General features: G+C 45.9%; 9 non-coding genes across 9 annotated transcripts; all 9 read right to left on the minus strand.

Annotated features, from left to right (window-relative positions):
* Positions 1 to 1,781: 1,781 nt before the first annotated feature.
* On the minus strand, positions 1,782 to 1,972 carry LOC130305193 (U2 spliceosomal RNA). The gene has a single exon (XR_008854792.1). It is a non-coding gene; the product is annotated as a U2 spliceosomal RNA (small nuclear RNA).
* A 2,098-nt stretch (positions 1,973 to 4,070) lies between these two features.
* On the minus strand, positions 4,071 to 4,261 carry LOC130305205 (U2 spliceosomal RNA). Its single transcript, XR_008854803.1, has one exon. It is a non-coding gene; the product is annotated as a U2 spliceosomal RNA (small nuclear RNA).
* Positions 4,262 to 6,350: 2,089 nt separating this feature from the next.
* LOC130305216 (U2 spliceosomal RNA) lies at positions 6,351 to 6,541 on the minus strand. Its single transcript, XR_008854814.1, has one exon. It is a non-coding gene; the product is annotated as a U2 spliceosomal RNA (small nuclear RNA).
* Positions 6,542 to 8,627: 2,086 nt separating this feature from the next.
* On the minus strand, positions 8,628 to 8,818 carry LOC130305227 (U2 spliceosomal RNA). The gene has a single exon (XR_008854825.1). It is a non-coding gene; the product is annotated as a U2 spliceosomal RNA (small nuclear RNA).
* A 2,085-nt stretch (positions 8,819 to 10,903) lies between these two features.
* Positions 10,904 to 11,094, minus strand: LOC130305238 (U2 spliceosomal RNA). The gene has a single exon (XR_008854836.1). It is a non-coding gene; the product is annotated as a U2 spliceosomal RNA (small nuclear RNA).
* Positions 11,095 to 13,183: 2,089 nt separating this feature from the next.
* Positions 13,184 to 13,374, minus strand: LOC130305314 (U2 spliceosomal RNA). Its single transcript, XR_008854912.1, has one exon. It is a non-coding gene; the product is annotated as a U2 spliceosomal RNA (small nuclear RNA).
* A 2,099-nt stretch (positions 13,375 to 15,473) lies between these two features.
* Positions 15,474 to 15,664, minus strand: LOC130305325 (U2 spliceosomal RNA). Its single transcript, XR_008854923.1, has one exon. It is a non-coding gene; the product is annotated as a U2 spliceosomal RNA (small nuclear RNA).
* Positions 15,665 to 17,747: 2,083 nt separating this feature from the next.
* LOC130305249 (U2 spliceosomal RNA) lies at positions 17,748 to 17,938 on the minus strand. Its single transcript, XR_008854847.1, has one exon. It is a non-coding gene; the product is annotated as a U2 spliceosomal RNA (small nuclear RNA).
* Positions 17,939 to 19,993: 2,055 nt separating this feature from the next.
* Positions 19,994 to 20,184, minus strand: LOC130305260 (U2 spliceosomal RNA). Its single transcript, XR_008854858.1, has one exon. It is a non-coding gene; the product is annotated as a U2 spliceosomal RNA (small nuclear RNA).
* Positions 20,185 to 21,584: the final 1,400 nt, after the last annotated feature.

The following is a 21,584-nucleotide window of genomic DNA, read 5'->3' on the forward strand; positions in this document are numbered from 1 at the left end:
CTACCTTTGTTGCCTGCAGATGCCTCCTTGGCTGTCCCCAAACGGTATCAAACCAACACCCACGGGAAGCTGTAAGCATAGAGGACATGCCTGCACCCCATTGGACTTACCTGTGTGGGTTAAATCCGGGTTATTTGACAACCTATGGCGGTGATGGTTCTGCTCAGGCAGAGCAGTGCTGATGCTCCTCATAAAGCTGTCGCTGCTGTGAAGGTTCTAGGTGACATCACAAATCCCTATGGTTACATACACAACAAAGCTGGGTTGTTGTTGTTTACACTCTGCAAGGCCTGTGGAAGTGAGTGACATCATAGCACTGTAGTTCTGAGGGTTCTAGATGGATGCAACAATCTCCTGTTGCTTCTATGAAGGCCATAATAGACGACATCACCAAACAGCTCCATAGTCACATACACAGCAAAGGAGAGATGTTGTTTACACCTAGTGATGTCAGTGGTATTGAGTGACATCACAGCACAGTGCTAAGGCTCCTGGGCCTGGACACAGCAGCGGCTGCAATATCTCAACGGAGAATACGTTTATATATATGTGTGTGTGTGCGCGTATATATATATATATATATATATATATATATATATATATTTCTCCGCCGAAATCACTTTTAAACCCATTTCCACCTTTTTTTCCCTTCTCTTCCTCTTACTTTTTTTTCACGTTTTTTTACGTTTTTCTCCTTTTCGCCTCTTTTCTGGGCGTATTATTCTTCTTTTTCTTCTTTTTTTTCGTCTAATGCATACCCCATCAGTGCAGCAATGCTTATTCAATACCGCCAGCAGATGGAGACACTGGGGGATAATTTTCTAAGGATTTATACTGATTTTTCCTGTCTGAATTTGTCGCACAGAAAGTTGCAGGCCAAATATGTGTGACATTTCTGCGACTTTAGCTTCTAGAGCATTTTTACAACATTATACATAGGTGCTGAATACATAAAAAGCGACTGTTCAGCGACAGACAAGTCGCATCGGCTGAAAGTAGGCCAGAATGTCAGTCCATGTTGGAGCAGGTTTAGATACAGTCTAAAGTATAGATCTCAAAGTCTGTGCACAGAATTTAGCAAGGGCCTCGCACCTTCTGATTCATCAGGTAGGTGCACAATAGCATAGCCTAACCCTCTGTACTTTGGTCTATATTGATGCGGGACATAGACAGCCAGCTGATGACCAATCCATTAGTGCAATGGATGGCTGGAAGCATTTGTCTTTGCCTTTGCAATACCACAGAAGCAATGCATGGTCAATGTACAGCAATGACACACCTGTGTGAACAGCCAGGAGACCCCCCCCCCCCCCCCCCCATGTTATGTTACATAGTTACATAGTTAGTACGGTCGAAAAAAGACATATGTCCATCAAGTTCAACCAGGGAATTAAGGGGTAGGGGTGTGGCGCGATATTGGGGAAGGGATGAGATTTTATATTTCTTCATAAGCATTAATCTTATTTTGTCAATTAGGAACATTCAGCACCCACCCGCTATCAAGGCAGCTGCCTATCATGTCATGCCCTACCTGCACAGGTGTGCTGGCTACTCAAATGATCCAATTAAGGAGGCCATTTAGTTAGCAGCAGCAGAAGTCCTGTGCCTGGACGCTCCAACAGCGGCCAGACACAAGCAGAAGCAGAAGCAGCAGAAGCAGCAGCAGCACCACCTTTTGTTTTTTGGCTGCAGCAGCAGCAAGGCCCACAGGGCTGGCTAGCTGGCTAGCCAGCAAGCAGGTAGCAATGAAAGTAGGAATCTTTCTTTTTAACCCTGTAAGGGGGTGGTGCACTGTACCCGAAGATACTGCCATATCGGGTCAATGCATAGGGCGACGGAAGCAAGCTTCGAAATCGGCCCCCGTTCTCAAAAATCCATTTAATATATGGTCCCCAGATAGGGGACGTATCAGATATTAAACTGATAAGAACAGATACTACACTTGATCTTAGCCAAAAGGCCGAGAAGCGATAACCGTGAAAGGGGCGGGCCCAACAAGGTGCCCTTCATGGGCACTATCACTGCTTGCTGTCAGGGAGGCTGCCAGACAATTTTCCATGCACACTCTGGGCTGGGGGGCAGTCAACCACCAGTACACACAGCAGAACCTAAACCCATACCATTATTGCTAAGCAGCAAGACAGGGGCCCATTGCACTCCCACGGGGCCTTTTTAAATGCAATCCATAACCCGGATTTGCCAGGAACCCTTCTTACTCCTCCTACTTGCATGTGACACTGGGCTTAGGATCTGCATAGGAAACACACACACAAGCACACACCTACCTTTGTTGCCTGCAGATGCCTCCTTGGCTGTCCCCAAACGGTATCAAACCAACACCCACGGGAAGCTGTAAGCATAGAGGACATGCCTGCACCCCATTGGACTTACCTGTGTGGGTTAAATCCGGGTTATTTGACAACCTATGGCGGTGATGGTTCTGCTCAGGCAGAGCAGTGCTGATGCTCCTCATAAAGCTGTCGCTGCTGTGAAGGTTCTAGGTGACATCACAAATCCCTATGGTTACATACACAACAAAGCTGGGTTGTTGTTGTTTACACTCTGCAAGGCCTGTGGAAGTGAGTGACATCATAGCACTGTAGTTCTGAGGGTTCTAGATGGATGCAACAATCTCCTGTTGCTTCTATGAAGGCCATAATAGACGACATCACCAAACAGCTCCATAGTCACATACACAGCAAAGGAGAGATGTTGTTTACACCTAGTGATGTCAGTGGTATTGAGTGACATCACAGCACAGTGCTAAGGCTCCTGGGCCTGGACACAGCAGCGGCTGCAATATCTCAACGGAGAATACGTTTATATATATGTGTGTGTGTGTGCGCGTATATATATATATATATATATATATATATATATATATATATATATATTCTCCGCCGAAATCACTTTTAAACCCATTTCCACCTTTTTTTCCCTTCTCTTCCTCTTACTTTTTTTTCACGTTTTTTTACGTTTTTCTCCTTTTCGCCTCTTTTCTGGGCGTATTATTCTTCTTTTTCTTCTTTTTTTTCGTCTAATGCATACCCCATCAGTGCAGCAATGCTTATTCAATACCGCCAGCAGATGGAGACACTGGGGGATAATTTTCTAAGGATTTATACTGATTTTTCCTGTCTGAATTTGTCGCACAGAAAGTTGCAGGCCAAATATGTGTGACATTTCTGCGACTTTAGCTTCTAGAGCATTTTTACAACATTATACATAGGTGCTGAATACATAAAAAGCGACTGTTCAGCGACAGACAAGTCGCATCGGCTGAAAGTAGGCCAGAATGTCAGTCCATGTTGGAGCAGGTTTAGATACAGTCTAAAGTATAGATCTCAAAGTCTGTGCACAGAATTTAGCAAGGGCCTCGCACCTTCTGATGCATCAGGTAGGTGCACAATAGCATAGCCTAACCCTCTGTACTTTGGTCTATATTGATGCGGGACATAGACAGCCAGCTGATGACCAATCCATTAGTGCAATGGATGGCTGGAAGCATTTGTCTTTGCCTTTGCAATACCACAGAAGCAATGCATGGTCAATGTACAGCAATGACACACCTGTGTGAACAGCCAGGAGACCCCCCCCCCCCCCCCCCATGTTATGTTACATAGTTACATAGTTAGTACGGTCGAAAAAAGACATATGTCCATCAAGTTCAACCAGGGAATTAAGGGGTAGGGGTGTGGCGCGATATTGGGGAAGGGATGAGATTTTATATTTCTTCATAAGCATTAATCTTATTTTGTCAATTAGGAACATTCAGCACCCACCCGCTATCAAGGCAGCTGCCTATCATGTCATGCCCTACCTGCACAGGTGTGCTGGCTACTCAAATGATCCAATTAAGGAGGCCATTTAGTCAGCAGCAGCAGAAGTCCTGTGCCTGGACGCTCCAACAGCGGCCAGACACAAGCAGAAGCAGAAGCAGCAGAAGCAGCAGCAGCACCACCTTTTGTTTTTTGGCTGCAGCAGCAGCAAGGCCCACAGGGCTGGCTAGCTGGCTAGCCAGCAAGCAGGTAGCAATGAAAGTAGGAATCTTTCTTTTTAACCCTGTAAGGGGGTGGTGCACTGTACCCGAAGATACTGCCATATCGGGTCAATGCATAGGGCGACGGAAGCAAGCTTCGAAATCGGCCCCCGTTCTCAAAAATCCATTTAATATATGGTCCCCAGATAGGGGACGTATCAGATATTAAACTGATAAGAACAGATACTACACTTGATCTTAGCCAAAAGGCCGAGAAGCGATAACCGTGAAAGGGGCGGGCCCAACAAGGTGCCCTTCATGGGCACTATCACTGCTTGCTGTCAGGGAGGCTGCCAGACAATTTTCCATGCACACTCTGGGCTGGGGGGCAGTCAACCACCAGTACACACAGCAGAACCTAAACCCATACCATTATTGCTAAGCAGCAAGACAGGGGCCCATTGCACTCCCACGGGGCCTTTTTAAATGCAATCCATAACCCGGATTTGCCAGGAACCCTTCTTACTCCTCCTACTTGCATGTGACACTGGGCTTAGGATCTGCATAGGAAACACACACACAAGCACACACCTACCTTTGTTGCCTGCAGATGCCTCCTTGGCTGTCCCCAAACGGTATCAAACCAACACCCACGGGAAGCTGTAAGCATAGAGGACATGCCTGCACCCCATTGGACTTACCTGTGTGGGTTAAATCCGGGTTATTTGACAACCTATGGCGGTGATGGTTCTGCTCAGGCAGAGCAGTGCTGATGCTCCTCATAAAGCTGTCGCTGCTGTGAAGGTTCTAGGTGACATCACAAATCCCTATGGTTACATACACAACAAAGCTGGGTTGTTGTTGTTTACACTCTGCAAGGCCTGTGGAAGTGAGTGACATCATAGCACTGTAGTTCTGAGGGTTCTAGATGGATGCAACAATCTCCTGTTGCTTCTATGAAGGCCGTAATAGACGACATCACCAAACAGCTCCATAGTCACATACACAGCAAAGGAGAGATGTTGTTTACACCTAGTGATGTCAGTGGTATTGAGTGACATCACAGCACAGTGCTAAGGCTCCTGGGCCTGGACACAGCAGCGGCTGCAATATCTCAACGGAGAATACGTTTATATATATGTGTGTGTGTGCGCGTATATATATATATATATATATATATATATATATATATATATATTCTCCGCCGAAATCACTTTTAAACCCATTTCCACCTTTTTTTCCCTTCTCTTCCTCTTACTTTTTTTTCACGTTTTTTTACGTTTTTCTCCTTTTCGCCTCTTTTCTGGGCGTATTATTCTTCTTTTTCTTCTTTTTTTTCGTCTAATGCATACCCCATCAGTGCAGCAATGCTTATTCAATACCGCCAGCAGATGGAGACACTGGGGGATAATTTTCTAAGGATTTATACTGATTTTTCCTGTCTGAATTTGTCGCACAGAAAGTTGCAGGCCAAATATGTGTGACATTTCTGCGACTTTAGCTTCTAGAGCATTTTTACAACATTATACATAGGTGCTGAATACATAAAAAGCGACTGTTCAGCGACAGACAAGTCGCATCGGCTGAAAGTAGGCCAGAATGTCAGTCCATGTTGGAGCAGGTTTAGATACAGTCTAAAGTATAGATCTCAAAGTCTGTGCACAGAATTTAGCAAGGGCCTCGCACCTTCTGATGCATCAGGTAGGTGCACAATAGCATAGCCTAACCCTCTGTACTTTGGTCTATATTGATGCGGGACATAGACAGCCAGCTGATGACCAATCCATTAGTGCAATGGATGGCTGGAAGCATTTGTCTTTGCCTTTGCAATACCACAGAAGCAATGCATGGTCAATGTACAGCAATGACACACCTGTGTGAACAGCCAGGAGACCCCCCCCCCCCCCCATGTTATGTTACATAGTTACATAGTTAGTACGGTCGAAAAAAGACATATGTCCATCAAGTTCAACCAGGGAATTAAGGGGTAGGGGTGTGGCGCGATATTGGGGAAGGGATGAGATTTTATATTTCTTCATAAGCATTAATCTTATTTTGTCAATTAGGAACATTCAGCACCCACCCGCTATCAAGGCAGCTGCCTATCATGTCATGCCCTACCTGCACAGGTGTGCTGGCTACTCAAATGATCCAATTAAGGAGGCCATTTAGTCAGCAGCAGCAGAAGTCCTGTGCCTGGACGCTCCAACAGCGGCCAGACACAAGCAGAAGCAGAAGCAGCAGAAGCAGCAGCAGCACCACCTTTTGTTTTTTGGCTGCAGCAGCAGCAAGGCCCACAGGGCTGGCTAGCTGGCTAGCCAGCAAGCAGGTAGCAATGAAAGTAGGAATCTTTCTTTTTAACCCTGTAAGGGGGTGGTGCACTGTACCCGAAGATACTGCCATATCGGGTCAATGCATAGGGCGACGGAAGCAAGCTTCGAAATCGGCCCCCGTTCTCAAAAATCCATTTAATATATGGTCCCCAGATAGGGGACGTATCAGATATTAAACTGATAAGAACAGATACTACACTTGATCTTAGCCAAAAGGCCGAGAAGCGATAACCGTGAAAGGGGCGGGCCCAACAAGGTGCCCTTCATGGGCACTATCACTGCTTGCTGTCAGGGAGGCTGCCAGACAATTTTCCATGCACACTCTGGGCTGGGGGGCAGTCAACCACCAGTAAACACAGCAGAACCTAAACCCATACCATTATTGCTAAGCAGCAAGACAGGGGCCCATTGCACTCCCACGGGGCCTTTTTAAATGCAATCCATAACCCGGATTTGCCAGGAACCCTTCTTACTCCTCCTACTTGCATGTGACACTGGGCTTAGGATCTGCATAGGAAACACACACACAAGCACACACCTACCTTTGTTGCCTGCAGATGCCTCCTTGGCTGTCCCCAAACGGTATCAAACCAACACCCACGGGAAGCTGTAAGCATAGAGGACATGCCTGCACCCCATTGGACTTACCTGTGTGGGTTAAATCCGGGTTATTTGATAACCTATGGCGGTGATGGTTCTGCTCAGGCAGAGCAGTGCTGATGCTCCTCATAAAGCTGTCGCTGCTGTGAAGGTTCTAGGTGACATCACAAATCCCTATGGTTACATACACAACAAAGCTGGGTTGTTGTTGTTTACACTCTGCAAGGCCTGTGGAAGTGAGTGACATCATAGCACTGTAGTTCTGAGGGTTCTAGATGGATGCAACAATCTCCTGTTGCTTCTATGAAGGCCATAATAGACGACATCACCAAACAGCTCCATAGTCACATACACAGCAAAGGAGAGATGTTGTTTACACCTAGTGATGTCAGTGGTATTGAGTGACATCACAGCACAGTGCTAAGGCTCCTGGGCCTGGACACAGCAGCGGCTGCAATATCTCAACGGAGAATACGTTTATATATATGTGTGTGTGTGCGCGTATATATATATATATATATATATATATATATATATATATATCTCCGCCGAAATCACTTTTAAACCCATTTCCACCTTTTTTTCCCTTCTCTTCCTCTTACTTTTTTTTCACGTTTTTTTACGTTTTTCTCCTTTTCGCCTCTTTTCTGGGCGTATTATTCTTCTTTTTCTTCTTTTTTTTCGTCTAATGCATACCCCATCAGTGCAGCAATGCTTATTCAATACCGCCAGCAGATGGAGACACTGGGGGATAATTTTCTAAGGATTTATACTGATTTTTCCTGTCTGAATTTGTCGCACAGAAAGTTGCAGGCCAAATATGTGTGACATTTCTGCGACTTTAGCTTCTAGAGCATTTTTACAACATTATACATAGGTGCTGAATACATAAAAAGCGACTGTTCAGCGACAGACAAGTCGCATCGGCTGAAAGTAGGCCAGAATGTCAGTCCATGTTGGAGCAGGTTTAGATACAGTCTAAAGTATAGATCTCAAAGTCTGTGCACAGAATTTAGCAAGGGCCTCGCACCTTCTGATGCATCAGGTAGGTGCACAATAGCATAGCCTAACCCTCTGTACTTTGGTCTATATTGATGCGGGACATAGACAGCCAGCTGATGACCAATCCATTAGTGCAATGGATGGCTGGAAGCATTTGTCTTTGCCTTTGCAATACCACAGAAGCAATGCATGGTCAATGTACAGCAATGACACACCTGTGTGAACAGCCAGGAGACCCCCCCCCCCCCCCATGTTATGTTACATAGTTAGATAGTTAGTACGGTCGAAAAAAGACATATGTCCATCAAGTTCAACCAGGGAATTAAGGGGTAGGGGTGTGGCGCGATATTGGGGAAGGGATGAGATTTTATATTTCTTCATAAGCATTAATCTTATTTTGTCAATTAGGAACATTCAGCACCCACCCGCTATCAAGGCAGCTGCCTATCATGTCATGCCCTACCTGCACAGGTGTGCTGGCTACTCAAATGATCCAATTAAGGAGGCCATTTAGTCAGCAGCAGCAGAAGTCCTGTGCCTGGACGCTCCAACAGCGGCCAGACACAAGCAGAAGCAGAAGCAGCAGAAGCAGCAGCAGCACCACCTTTTGTTTTTTGGCTGCAGCAGCAGCAAGGCCCACAGGGCTGGCTAGCTGGCTAGCCAGCAAGCAGGTAGCAATGAAAGTAGGAATCTTTCTTTTTAACCCTGTAAGGGGGTGGTGCACTGTACCCGAAGATACTGCCATATCGGGTCAATGCATAGGGCGACGGAAGCAAGCTTCGAAATCGGCCCCCGTTCTCAAAAATCCATTTAATATATGGTCCCCAGATAGGGGACGTATCAGATATTAAACTGATAAGAACAGATACTACACTTGATCTTAGCCAAAAGGCCGAGAAGCGATAACCGTGAAAGGGGCGGGCCCAACAAGGTGCCCTTCATGGGCACTATCACTGCTTGCTGTCAGGGAGGCTGCCAGACAATTTTCCATGCACACTCTGGGCTGGGGGGCAGTCAACCACCAGTACACACAGCAGAACCTAAACCCATACCATTATTGCTAAGCAGCAAGACAGGGGCCCATTGCACTCCCACGGGGCCTTTTTAAATGCAATCCATAACCCGGATTTGCCAGGAACCCTTCTTACTCCTCCTACTTGCATGTGACACTGGGCTTAGGATCTGCATAGGAAACACACACACAAGCACACACCTACCTTTGTTGCCTGCAGATGCCTCCTTGGCTGTCCCCAAACGGTATCAAACCAACACCCACGGGAAGCTGTAAGCATAGAGGACATGCCTGCACCCCATTGGACTTACCTGTGTGGGTTAAATCCGGGTTATTTGACAACCTATGGCGGTGATGGTTCTGCTCAGGCAGAGCAGTGCTGATGCTCCTCATAAAGCTGTCGCTGCTGTGAAGGTTCTAGGTGACATCACAAATCCCTATGGTTACATACACAACAAAGCTGGGTTGTTGTTGTTTACACTCTGCAAGGCCTGTGGAAGTGAGTGACATCATAGCACTGTAGTTCTGAGGGTTCTAGATGGATGCAACAATCTCCTGTTGCTTCTATGAAGGCCATAATAGACGACATCACCAAACAGCTCCATAGTCACATACACAGCAAAGGAGAGATGTTGTTTACACCTAGTGATGTCAGTGGTATTGAGTGACATCACAGCACAGTGCTAAGGCTCCTGGGCCTGGACACAGCAGCGGCTGCAATATCTCAACGGAGAATACGTTTATATATATGTGTGTGTGTGCGCGTATATATATATATATATATATATATATATATATATATATTTCTCCGCCGAAATCACTTTTAAACCCATTTCCACCTTTTTTTCCCTTCTCTTCCTCTTACTTTTTTTTCACGTTTTTTTACGTTTTTCTCCTTTTCGCCTCTTTTCTGGGCGTATTATTCTTCTTTTTCTTCTTTTTTTTCGTCTAATGCATACCCCATCAGTGCAGCAATGCTTATTCAATACCGCCAGCAGATGGAGACAATGGGGGATAATTTTCTAAGGATTTATACTGATTTTTCCTGTCTGAATTTGTCGCACAGAAAGTTGCAGGCCAAATATGTGTGACATTTCTGCGACTTTAGCTTCTAGAGCATTTTTACAACATTATACATAGGTGCTGAATACATAAAAAGCGACTGTTCAGCGACAGACAAGTCGCATCGGCTGAAAGTAGGCCAGAATGTCAGTCCATGTTGGAGCAGGTTTAGATACAGTCTAAAGTATAGATCTCAAAGTCTGTGCACAGAATTTAGCAAGGGCCTCGCACCTTCTGATGCATCAGGTAGGTGCACAATAGCATAGCCTAACCCTCTGTACTTTGGTCTATATTGATGCGGGACATAGACAGCCAGCTGATGACCAATCCATTAGTGCAATGGATGGCTGGAAGCATTTGTCTTTGCCTTTGCAATACCACAGAAGCAATGCATGGTCAATGTACAGCAATGACACACCTGTGTGAACAGCCAGGAGACCCCCCCCCCCCCCATGTTATGTTACATAGTTACATAGTTAGTACGGTCGAAAAAAGACATATGTCCATCAAGTTCAACCAGGGAATTAAGGGGTAGGGGTGTGGCGCGATATTGGGGAAGGGATGAGATTTTATATTTCTTCATAAGCATTAATCTTATTTTGTCAATTAGGAACATTCAGCACCCACCCGCTATCAAGGCAGCTGCCTATCATGTCATGCCCTACCTGCACAGGTGTGCTGGCTACTCAAATGATCCAATTAAGGAGGCCATTTAGTCAGCAGCAGCAGAAGTCCTGTGCCTGGACGCTCCAACAGCGGCCAGACACAAGCAGAAGCAGAAGCAGCAGAAGCAGCAGCAGCACCACCTTTTGTTTTTTGGCTGCAGCAGCAGCAAGGCCCACAGGGCTGGCTAGCTGGCTAGCCAGCAAGCAGGTAGCAATGAAAGTAGGAATCTTTCTTTTTAACCCTGTAAGGGGGTGGTGCACTGTACCCGAAGATACTGCCATATCGGGTCAATGCATAGGGCGACGGAAGCAAGCTTCGAAATCGGCCCCCGTTCTCAAAAATCCATTTAATATATGGTCCCCAGATAGGGGACGTATCAGATATTAAACTGATAAGAACAGATACTACACTTGATCTTAGCCAAAAGGCCGAGAAGCGATAACCGTGAAAGGGGCGGGCCCAACAAGGTGCCCTTCATGGGCACTATCACTGCTTGCTGTCAGGGAGGCTGCCAGACAATTTTCCATGCACACTCTGGGCTGGGGGGCAGTCAACCACCAGTACACACAGCAGAACCTAAACCCATACCATTATTGCTAAGCAGCAAGACAGGGGCCCATTGCACTCCCACGGGGCCTTTTTAAATGCAATCCATAACCCGGATTTGCCAGGAACCCTTCTTACTCCTCCTACTTGCATGTGACACTGGGCTTAGGATCTGCATAGGAAACACACACACAAGCACACACCTACCTTTGTTGCCTGCAGATGCCTCCTTGGCTGTCCCCAAACGGTATCAAACCAACACCCACGGGAAGCTGTAAGCATAGAGGACATGCCTGCACCCCATTGGACTTACCTGTGTGGGTTAAATCCGGGTTATTTGACAACCTATGGCGGTGATGGTTCTGCTCAGGCAGAGCAGTGCTGATGCTCCTCATAAAGCTGTCGCTGCTGTGAAGGTTCTAGGTGACATCACAAATCCCTATGGTTACATACACAACAAAGCTGGGTTGTTGTTGTTTACACTCTGCAAGGCCTGTGGAAGTGAGTGACATCATAGCACTGTAGTTCTGAGGGTTCTAGATGGATGCAACAATCTCCTGTTGCTTCTATGAAGGCCATAATAGACGACATCACCAAACAGCTCCATAGTCACATACACAGCAAAGGAGAGATGTTGTTTACACCTAGTGATGTCAGTGTTATTGAGTGACATCACAGCACAGTGCTAAGGCTCCTGGGCCTGGACACAGCAGCGGCTGCAATATCTCAACGGAGAATACGTTTATATATATGTGTGTGTGTGCGCGTATATATATATATATATATATATATATATATATATATATATATATATTTCTCCGCCGAAATCACTTTTAAACCCATTTCCACCTTTTTTTCCCTTCTCTTCCTCTTACTTTTTTTTCACGTTTTTTTACGTTTTTCTCCTTTTCGCCTCTTTTCTGGGCGTATTATTCTTCTTTTTCTTCTTTTTTTTCGTCTAATGCATACCCCATCAGTGCAGCAATGCTTATTCAATACCGCCAGCAGATGGAGACACTGGGGGATAATTTTCTAAGGATTTATACTGATTTTTCCTGTCTGAATTTGTCGCACAGAAAGTTGCAGGCCAAATATGTGTGACATTTCTGCGACTTTAGCTTCTAGAGCATTTTTACAACATTATACATAGGTGCTGAATACATAAAAAGCGACTGTTCAGCGACAGACAAGTCGCATCGGCTGAAAGTAGGCCAGAATGTCAGTCCATGTTGGAGCAGGTTTAGATACAGTCTAAAGTATAGATCTCAAAGTCTGTGCACAGAATTTAGCAAGGGCCTCGCACCTTCTGATGCATCAGGTAGGTGCACAATAGCATAGCCTAACCCTCTGTACTTTGGTCTATATTGATGCGGGACATAGACAGCCAGCTGATGACCAATCCATTAGTGCAATGGATGGCTGGAAGCATTTGTCTTTGCCTTTGCAATACCACAGAAGCAATGCATGGTCAATGTACAGCAATGACACACCTGTGTGAACAGCCAGGAGACCCCCCCCCCATGTTATGTTACATAGTTACATAGTTAGTACGGTCGAAAAAAGACATATGTCCATCAAGTTCAACCAGGGAATTAAGGGGTAGGGGTGTGGCGCGATATTGGGGAAGGGATGAGATTTTATATTTCTTCATAAGCATTAATCTTATTTTGTCAATTAGGAACATTCAGCACCCACCCGCTATCAAGGCAGCTGCCTATCATGTCATGCCCTACCTGCACAGGTGTGCTGGCTACTCAAATGATCCAATTAAGGAGGCCATTTAGTCAGCAGCAGCAGAAGTCCTGTGCCTGGACGCTCCAACAGCGGCCAGACACAAGCAGAAGCAGAAGCAGCAGAAGCAGCAGCAGCACCACCTTTTGTTTTTTGGCTGCAGCAGCAGCAAGGCCCACAGGGCTGGCTAGCTGGCTAGCCAGCAAGCAGGTAGCAATGAAAGTAGGAATCTTTCTTTTTAACCCTGTAAGGGGGTGGTGCACTGTACCCGAAGATACTGCCATATCGGGTCAATGCATAGGGCGACGGAAGCAAGCTTCGAAATCGGCCCCCGTTCTCAAAAATCCATTTAATATATGGTCCCCAGATAGGGGACGTATCAGATATTAAACTGATAAGAACAGATACTACACTTGATCTTAGCCAAAAGGCCGAGAAGCAATAACCGTGAAAGGGGCGGGCCCAACAAGGTGCCCTTCATGGGCACTATCACTGCTTGCTGTCAGGGAGGCTGCCAGACAATTTTCCATGCACACTCTGGGCTGGGGGGCAGTCAACCACCAGTACACACAGCAGAACCTAAACCCATACCATTATTGCTAAGCAGCAAGACAGGGGCCCATTGCACTCCCACGGGGCCTTTTTAAATGCAATCCATAACCCGGATTTGCCAGGAACCCTTCTTACTCCTCCTACTTGCATGTGACACTGGGCTTAGGATCTGCATAGGAAACACACACACAAGCACACACCTACCTTTGTTGCCTGCAGATGCCTCCTTGGCTGTCCCCAAACGGTATCAAACCAACACCCACGGGAAGCTGTAAGCATAGAGGACATGCCTGCACCCCATTGGACTTACCTGTGTGGGTTAAATCCGGGTTATTTGACAACCTATGGCGGTGATGGTTCTGCTCAGGCAGAGCAGTGCTGATGCTCCTCATAAAGCTGTCGCTGCTGTGAAGGTTCTAGGTGACATCACAAATCCCTATGGTTACATACACAACAAAGCTGGGTTGTTGTTGTTTACACTCTGCAAGGCCTGTGGAAGTGAGTGACATCATAGCACTGTAGTTCTGAGGGTTCTAGATGGATGCAACAATCTCCTGTTGCTTCTATGAAGGCCATAATAGACGACATCACCAAACAGCTCCATAGTCACATACACAGCAAAGGAGAGATGTTGTTTACACCTAGTGATGTCAGTGGTATTGAGTGACATCACAGCACAGTGCTAAGGCTCCTGGGCCTGGACACAGCAGCGGCTGCAATATCTCAACGGAGAATACGTTTATATATATGTGTGTGTGTGTGTGCGCGTATATATATATATATATATATATATATATATATATATATATATATATTTCTCCGCCGAAATCACTTTTAAACCCATTTCCACCTTTTTTTCCCTTCTCTTCCTCTTACTTTTTTTTCACGTTTTTTTACGTTTTTCTCCTTTTCGCCTCTTTTCTGGGCGTATTATTCTTCTTTTTCTTCTTTTTTTTCGTCTAATGCATACCCCATCAGTGCAGCAATGCTTATTCAATACCGCCAGCAGATGGAGACACTGGGGGATAATTTTCTAAGGATTTATACTGATTTTTCCTGTCTGAATTTGTCGCACAGAAAGTTGCAGGCCAAATATGTGTGACATTTCTGCGACTTTAGCTTCTAGAGCATTTTTACAACATTATACATAGGTGCTGAATACATAAAAAGCGACTGTTCAGCGACAGACAAGTCGCATCGGCTGAAAGTAGGCCAGAATGTCAGTCCATGTTGGAGCAGGTTTAGATACAGTCTAAAGTATAGATCTCAAAGTCTGTGCACAGAATTTAGCAAGGGCCTCGCACCTTCTGATGCATCAGGTAGGTGCACAATAGCATAGCCTAACCCTCTGTACTTTGGTCTATATTGATGCGGGACATAGACAGCCAGCTGATGACCAATCCATTAGTGCAATGGATGGCTGGAAGCATTTGTCTTTGCCTTTGCAATACCACAGAAGCAATGCATGGTCAATGTACAGCAATGACACACCTGTGTGAACAGCCAGGAGACCCCCCCCCCCCCCCCATGTTATGTTACATAGTTACATAGTTAGTACGGTCGAAAAAAGACATATGTCCATCAAGTTCAACCAGGGAATTAAGGGGTAGGGGTGTGGCGCGATATTGGGGAAGGGATGAGATTTTATATTTCTTCATAAGCATTAATCTTATTTTGTCAATTAGGAACATTCAGCACCCACCCGCTATCAAGGCAGCTGCCTATCATGTCATGCCCTACCTGCACAGGTGTGCTGGCTACTCAAATGATCCAATTAAGGAGGCCATTTAGTCAGCAGCAGCAGAAGTCCTGTGCCTGGACGCTCCAACAGCGGCCAGACACAAGCAGAAGCAGAAGCAGCAGAAGCAGCAGCAGCACCACCTTTTGTTTTTTGGCTGCAGCAGCAGCAAGGCCCACAGGGCTGGCTAGCTGGCTAGCCAGCAAGCAGGTAGCAATGAAAGTAGGAATCTTTCTTTTTAACCCTGTAAGGGGGTGGTGCACTGTACCCAAAGATACTGCCATATCGGGTCAATGCATAGGGCGACGGAAGCAAGCTTCGAAATCGGCCCCCGTTCTCAAAAATCCATTTAATATATGGTCCCCAGATAGGGGACGTATCAGATATTAAACTGATAAGAACAGATACTACACTTGATCTTAGCCAAAAGGCCGAGAAGCGATAACCGTGAAAGGGGCGGGCCCAACAAGGTGCCCTTCATGGGCACTATCACTGCTTGCTGTCAGGGAGGCTGCCAGACAATTTTCCATGCACACTCTGGGCTGGGGGGCAGTCAACCACCAGTACACACAGCAGAACCTAAACCCATACCATTATTGCTAAGCAGCAAGACAGGGGCCCATTGCACTCCCACGGGGCCTTTTTAAATGCAATCCATAACCCGGATTTGCCAGGAACCCTTCTTACTCCTCCTACTTGCATGTGACACTGGGCTTAGGATCTGCATAGGAAACACACACACAAGCACACACCTACCTTTGTTGCCTGCAGATGCCTCCTTGGCTGTCCCCAAACGGTATCAAACCAACACCCACGGGAAGCTGTAAGCATAGAGGACATGCCTGCACCCCATTGGACTTACCTGTGTGGGTTAAATCCGGGTTATTTGACAACCTATGGCGGTGATGGTTCTGCTCAGGCAGAGCAGTGCTGATGCTCCTCATAAAGCTGTCGCTGCTGTGAAGGTTCTAGGTGACATCACAAATCCCTATGGTTACATACACAACAAAGCTGGGTTGTTGTTGTTTACACTCTGCAAGGCCTGTGGAAGTGAGTGACATCATAGCACTGTAGTTCTGAGGGTTCTAGATGGATGCAACAATCTCCTGTTGCTTCTATGAAGGCCATAATAGACGACATCACCAAACAGCTCCATAGTCACATACACAGCAAAGGAGAGATGTTGTTTACACCTAGTGATGTCAGTGGTATTGAGTGACATCACAGCACAGTGCTAAGGCTCCTGGGCCTGGACACAGCAGCGGCTGCAATATCTCAACGGAGAATACGTTTATATATATGTGTGTGTGTGCGCGTATATATATATATATATATATATATATATATATATATTTCTCCGCCGAAATCACTTTTAAACCCATTTCCACCTTTTTTTCCCTTCTCTTCCTCTTACTTTTTTTTCACGTTTTTTTACGTTTTTCTCCTTTTCGCCTCTTTTCTGGGCGTATTATTCTTCTTTTTCTTCTTTTTTTTCGTCTAATGCATACCCCATCAGTGCAGCAATGCTTATTCAATACCGCCAGCAGATGGAGACACTGGGGGATAATTTTCTAAGGATTTATACTGATTTTTCCTGTCTGAATTTGTCGCACAGAAAGTTGCAGGCCAAATATGTGTGACATTTCTGCGACTTTAGCTTCTAGAGCATTTTTACAACATTATACATAGGTGCTGAATACATAAAAAGCGACTGTTCAGCGACAGACAAGTCGCATCGGCTGAAAGTAGGCCAGAATGTCAGTCCATGTTGGAGCAGGTTTAGATACAGTCTAAAGTATAGATCTCAAAGTCTGTGCACAGAATTTAGCAAGGGCCTCGCACCTTCTGATGCATCAGGTAGGTGCACAATAGCATAGCCTAACCCTCTGTACTTTGGTCTATATTGATGCGGGACATAGACAGCCAGCTGATGACCAATCCATTAGTGCAATGGATGGCTGGAAGCATTTGTCTTTGCCTTTGCAATACCACAGAAGCAATGCATGGTCAATGTACAGCAATGACACACCTGTGTGAACAGCCAGGAGACCCCCCCCCCCCCCATGTTATGTTACATAGTTACATAGTTAGTACGGTCGAAAAAAGACATATGTCCATCAAGTTCAACCAGGGAATTAAGGGGTAGGGGTGTGGCGCGATATTGGGGAAGGGATGAGATTTTATATTTCTTCATAAGCATTAATCTTATTTTGTCAATTAGGAACATTCAGCACCCACCCGCTATCAAGGCAGCTGCCTATCATGTCATGCCCTACCTGCACAGGTGTGCTGGCTACTCAAATGATCCAATTAAGGAGGCCATTTAGTCAGCAGCAGCAGAAGTCCTGTGCCTGGACGCTCCAACAGCGGCCAGACACAAGCAGAAGCAGAAGCAGCAGAAGCAGCAGCAGCACCACCTTTTGTTTTTTGGCTGCAGCAGCAGCAAGGCCCACAGGGCTGGCTAGCTGGCTAGCCAGCAAGCAGGTAGCAATGAAAGTAGGAATCTTTCTTTTTAACCCTGTAAGGGGGTGGTGCACTGTACCCGAAGATACTGCCATATCGGGTCAATGCATAGGGCGACGGAAGCAAGCTTCGAAATCGGCCCCCGTTCTCAAAAATCCATTTAATATATGGTCCCCAGATAGGGGACGTATCAGATATTAAACTGATAAGAACAGATACTACACTTGATCTTAGCCAAAAGGCCGAGAAGCGATAACCGTGAAAGGGGCGGGCCCAACAAGGTGCCCTTCATGGGCACTATCACTGCTTGCTGTCAGGGAGGCTGCCAGACAATTTTCCATGCACACTCTGGGCTAGGGGGCAGTCAACCACCAGTACACACAGCAGAACCTAAACCCATACCATTATTGCTAAGCAGCAAGACAGGGGCCCATTGCACTCCCACGGGGCCTTTTTAAATGCAATCCATAACCCGGATTTGCCAGGAACCCTTCTTACTCCTCCTACTTGCATGTGACACTGGGCTTAGGATCTGCATAGGAAACACACACACAAGCACACACCTACCTTTGTTGCCTGCAGATGCCTCCTTGGCTGTCCCCAAACGGTATCAAACCAACACCCACGGGAAGCTGTAAGCATAGAGGACATGCCTGCACCCCATTGGACTTACCTGTGTGGGTTAAATCCGGGTTATTTGACAACCTATGGCGGTGATGGTTCTGCTCAGGCAGAGCAGTGCTGATGCTCCTCATAAAGCTGTCGCTGCTGTGAAGGTTCTAGGTGACATCACAAATCCCTATGGTTACATACACAACAAAGCTGGGTTGTTGTTGTTTACACTCTGCAAGGCCTGTGGAAGTGAGTGACATCATAGCACTGTAGTTCTGAGGGTTCTAGATGGATGCAACAATCTCCTGTTGCTTCTATGAAGGCCATAATAGACGACATCACCAAACAGCTCCATAGTCACATACACAGCAAAGGAGAGATGTTGTTTACACCTAGTGATGTCAGTGGTATTGAGTGACATCACAGCACAGTGCTAAGGCTCCTGGGCCTGGACACAGCAGCGGCTGCAATATCTCAACGGAGAATACGTTTATATATATGTGTGTGTGTGCGCGTATATATATATATATATATTTCTCCGCCGAAATCACTTTTAAACCCATTTCCACCTTTTTTTCCCTTCTCTTCCTCTTACTTTTTTTTCACGTTTTTTTACGTTTTTCTCCTTTTCGCCTCTTTTCTGGGCGTATTATTCTTCTTTTTCTTCTTTTTTTTCGTCTAATGCATACCCCATCAGTGCAGCAATGCTTATTCAATACCGCCAGCAGATGGAGACACTGGGGGATAATTTTCTAAGGATTTATACTGATTTTTCCTGTCTGAATTTGTCGCACAGAAAGTTGCAGGCCAAATATGTGTGACATTTCTGCGACTTTAGCTTCTAGAGCATTTTTACAACATTATACATAGGTGCTGAATACATAAAAAGCGACTGTTCAGCGACAGACAAGTCGCATCGGCTGAAAGTAGGCCAGAATGTCAGTCCATGTTGGAGCAGGTTTAGATACAGTCTAAAGTATAGATCTCAAAGTCTGTGCACAGAATTTAGCAAGGGCCTCGCACCTTCTGATGCATCAGGTAGGTGCACAATAGCATAGCCTAACCCTCTGTACTTTGGTCTATATTGATGCGGGACATAGACAGCCAGCTGATGACCAATCCATTAGTGCAATGGATGGCTGGAAGCATTTGTCTTTGCCTTTGCAATACCACAGAAGCAATGCATGGTCAATGTACAGCAATGACACACCTGTGTGAACAGCCAGGAGACCCCCCCCCCCCCCCATGTTATGTTACATAGTTAGTACGGTCGAAAAAAGACATATGTCCATCAAGTTCAACCAGGGAATTAAGGGGTAGGGGTGTGGCGCGATATTGGGGAAGGGATGAGATTTTATATTTCTTCATAAGCATTAATCTTATTTTGTCAATTAGGAACATTCAGCACCCACCCGCTATCAAGGCAGCTGCCTATCATGTCATGCCCTACCTGCACAGGTGTGCTGGCTACTCAAATGATCCAATTAAGGAGGCCATTTAGTCAGCAGCAGCAGAAGTCCTGTGCCTGGACGCTCCAACAGCGGCCAGACACAAGCAGAAGCAGCAGAAGCAGCAGCAGCACCACCTTTTGTTTTTTGGCTGCAGCAGCAGCAGCAAGGCCCACAGGGCTGGCTAGCTGGCTAGCCAGCAAGCAGGTAGCAATGAAAGTAGGAATCTTTCTTTTTAACCCTGTAAGGGGGTGGTGCACTGTACCCGAAGATACTGCCATATCGGGTCAATGCATAGGGCGACGGAAGCAAGCTTCGAAATCGGCCCCCGTTCTCAAAAATCCATTTAATATATGGTCCCCAGATAGGGGACGTATCAGATATTAAACTGATAAGAACAGATACTACACTTGATCTTAGCCAAAAGGCCGAGAAGCGATAACCGTGAAAGGGGCGGGCCCAACAAGGTGCCCTTCATGGGCACTATCACTGCTTGCTGTCAGGGAGGCTGCCAGACAATTTTCCATGCACACTCTGGGCTGGGGGGCAGTCAACCACCAGTACACACAGCAGAACCTAAACCCATACCATTATTGCTAAGCAGCAAGACAGGGGCCCATTGCACTCCCACAGGGCCTTTTTAAATGCAATCCATAACCCGGATTTGCCAGGAACCCTTCTTACTCCTCCTACTTGCATGTGACACTGGGCTTAGGATCTGCATAGGAAACACACACACAAGCACACACCTACCTTTGTTGCCTGCAGATGCCTCCTTGGCTGTCCCCAAACGGTATCAAACCAACACCCACGGGAAGCTGTAAGCATAGAGGACATGCCTGCACCCCATTGGACTTACCTGTGTGGGTTAAATCCGGGTTATTTGACAACCTATGGCGGTGATGGTTCTGCTCAGGCAGAGCAGTGCTGATGCTCCTCATAAAGCTGTCGCTGCTGTGAAGGTTCTAGGTGACATCACAAATCCCTATGGTTACATACACAACAAAGCTGGGTTGTTGTTGTTTACACTCTGCAAGGCCTGTGGAAGTGAGTGACATCATAGCACTGTAGTTCTGAGGGTTCTAGATGGATGCAACAATCTCCTGTTGCTTCTATGAAGGCCATAATAGACGACATCACCAAACAGCTCCATAGTCACATACACAGCAAAGGAGAGATGTTGTTTACACCTAGTGATGTCAGTGGTATTGAGTGACATCACAGCACAGTGCTAAGGCTCCTGGGCCTGGACACAGCAGCGGCTGCAATATCTCAACGGAGAATACGTTTATATATATGTGTGTGTGTGCGCGTATATATATATATATATATATATATATATATATATATATATATATTTCTCCGCCGAAATCACTTTTAAACCCATTTCCACCTTTTTTTCCCTTCTCTTCCTCTTACTTTTTTTTCACGTTTTTTTACGTTTTTCTCCTTTTCGCCTCTTTTCTGGGCGTATTATTCTTCTTTTTCTTCTTTTTTTTCGTCTAATGCATACCCCATCAGTGCAGCAATGCTTATTCAATACCGCCAGCAGATGGAGACACTGGGGGATAATTTTCTAAGGATTTATACTGATTTTTCCTGTCTGAATTTGTCGCACAGAAAGTTGCAGGCCAAATATGTGTGACATTTCTGCGACTTTAGCTTCTAGAGCATTTTTACAACATTATACATAGGTGCTGAATACATAAAAAGCGACTGTTCAGCGACAGACAAGTCGCATCGGCTGAAAGTAGGCCAGAATGTCAGTCCATGTTGGAGCAGGTTTAGATACAGTCTAAAGTATAGATCTCAAAGTCTGTGCACAGAATTTAGCAAGGGC

The sequence above is a fragment of the Hyla sarda genome, unplaced genomic scaffold (genome assembly GCF_029499605.1).
Source record: "Hyla sarda isolate aHylSar1 unplaced genomic scaffold, aHylSar1.hap1 scaffold_131, whole genome shotgun sequence".
In the NCBI taxonomy this organism is placed as follows: Eukaryota; Metazoa; Chordata; class Amphibia; order Anura; family Hylidae; genus Hyla; species Hyla sarda.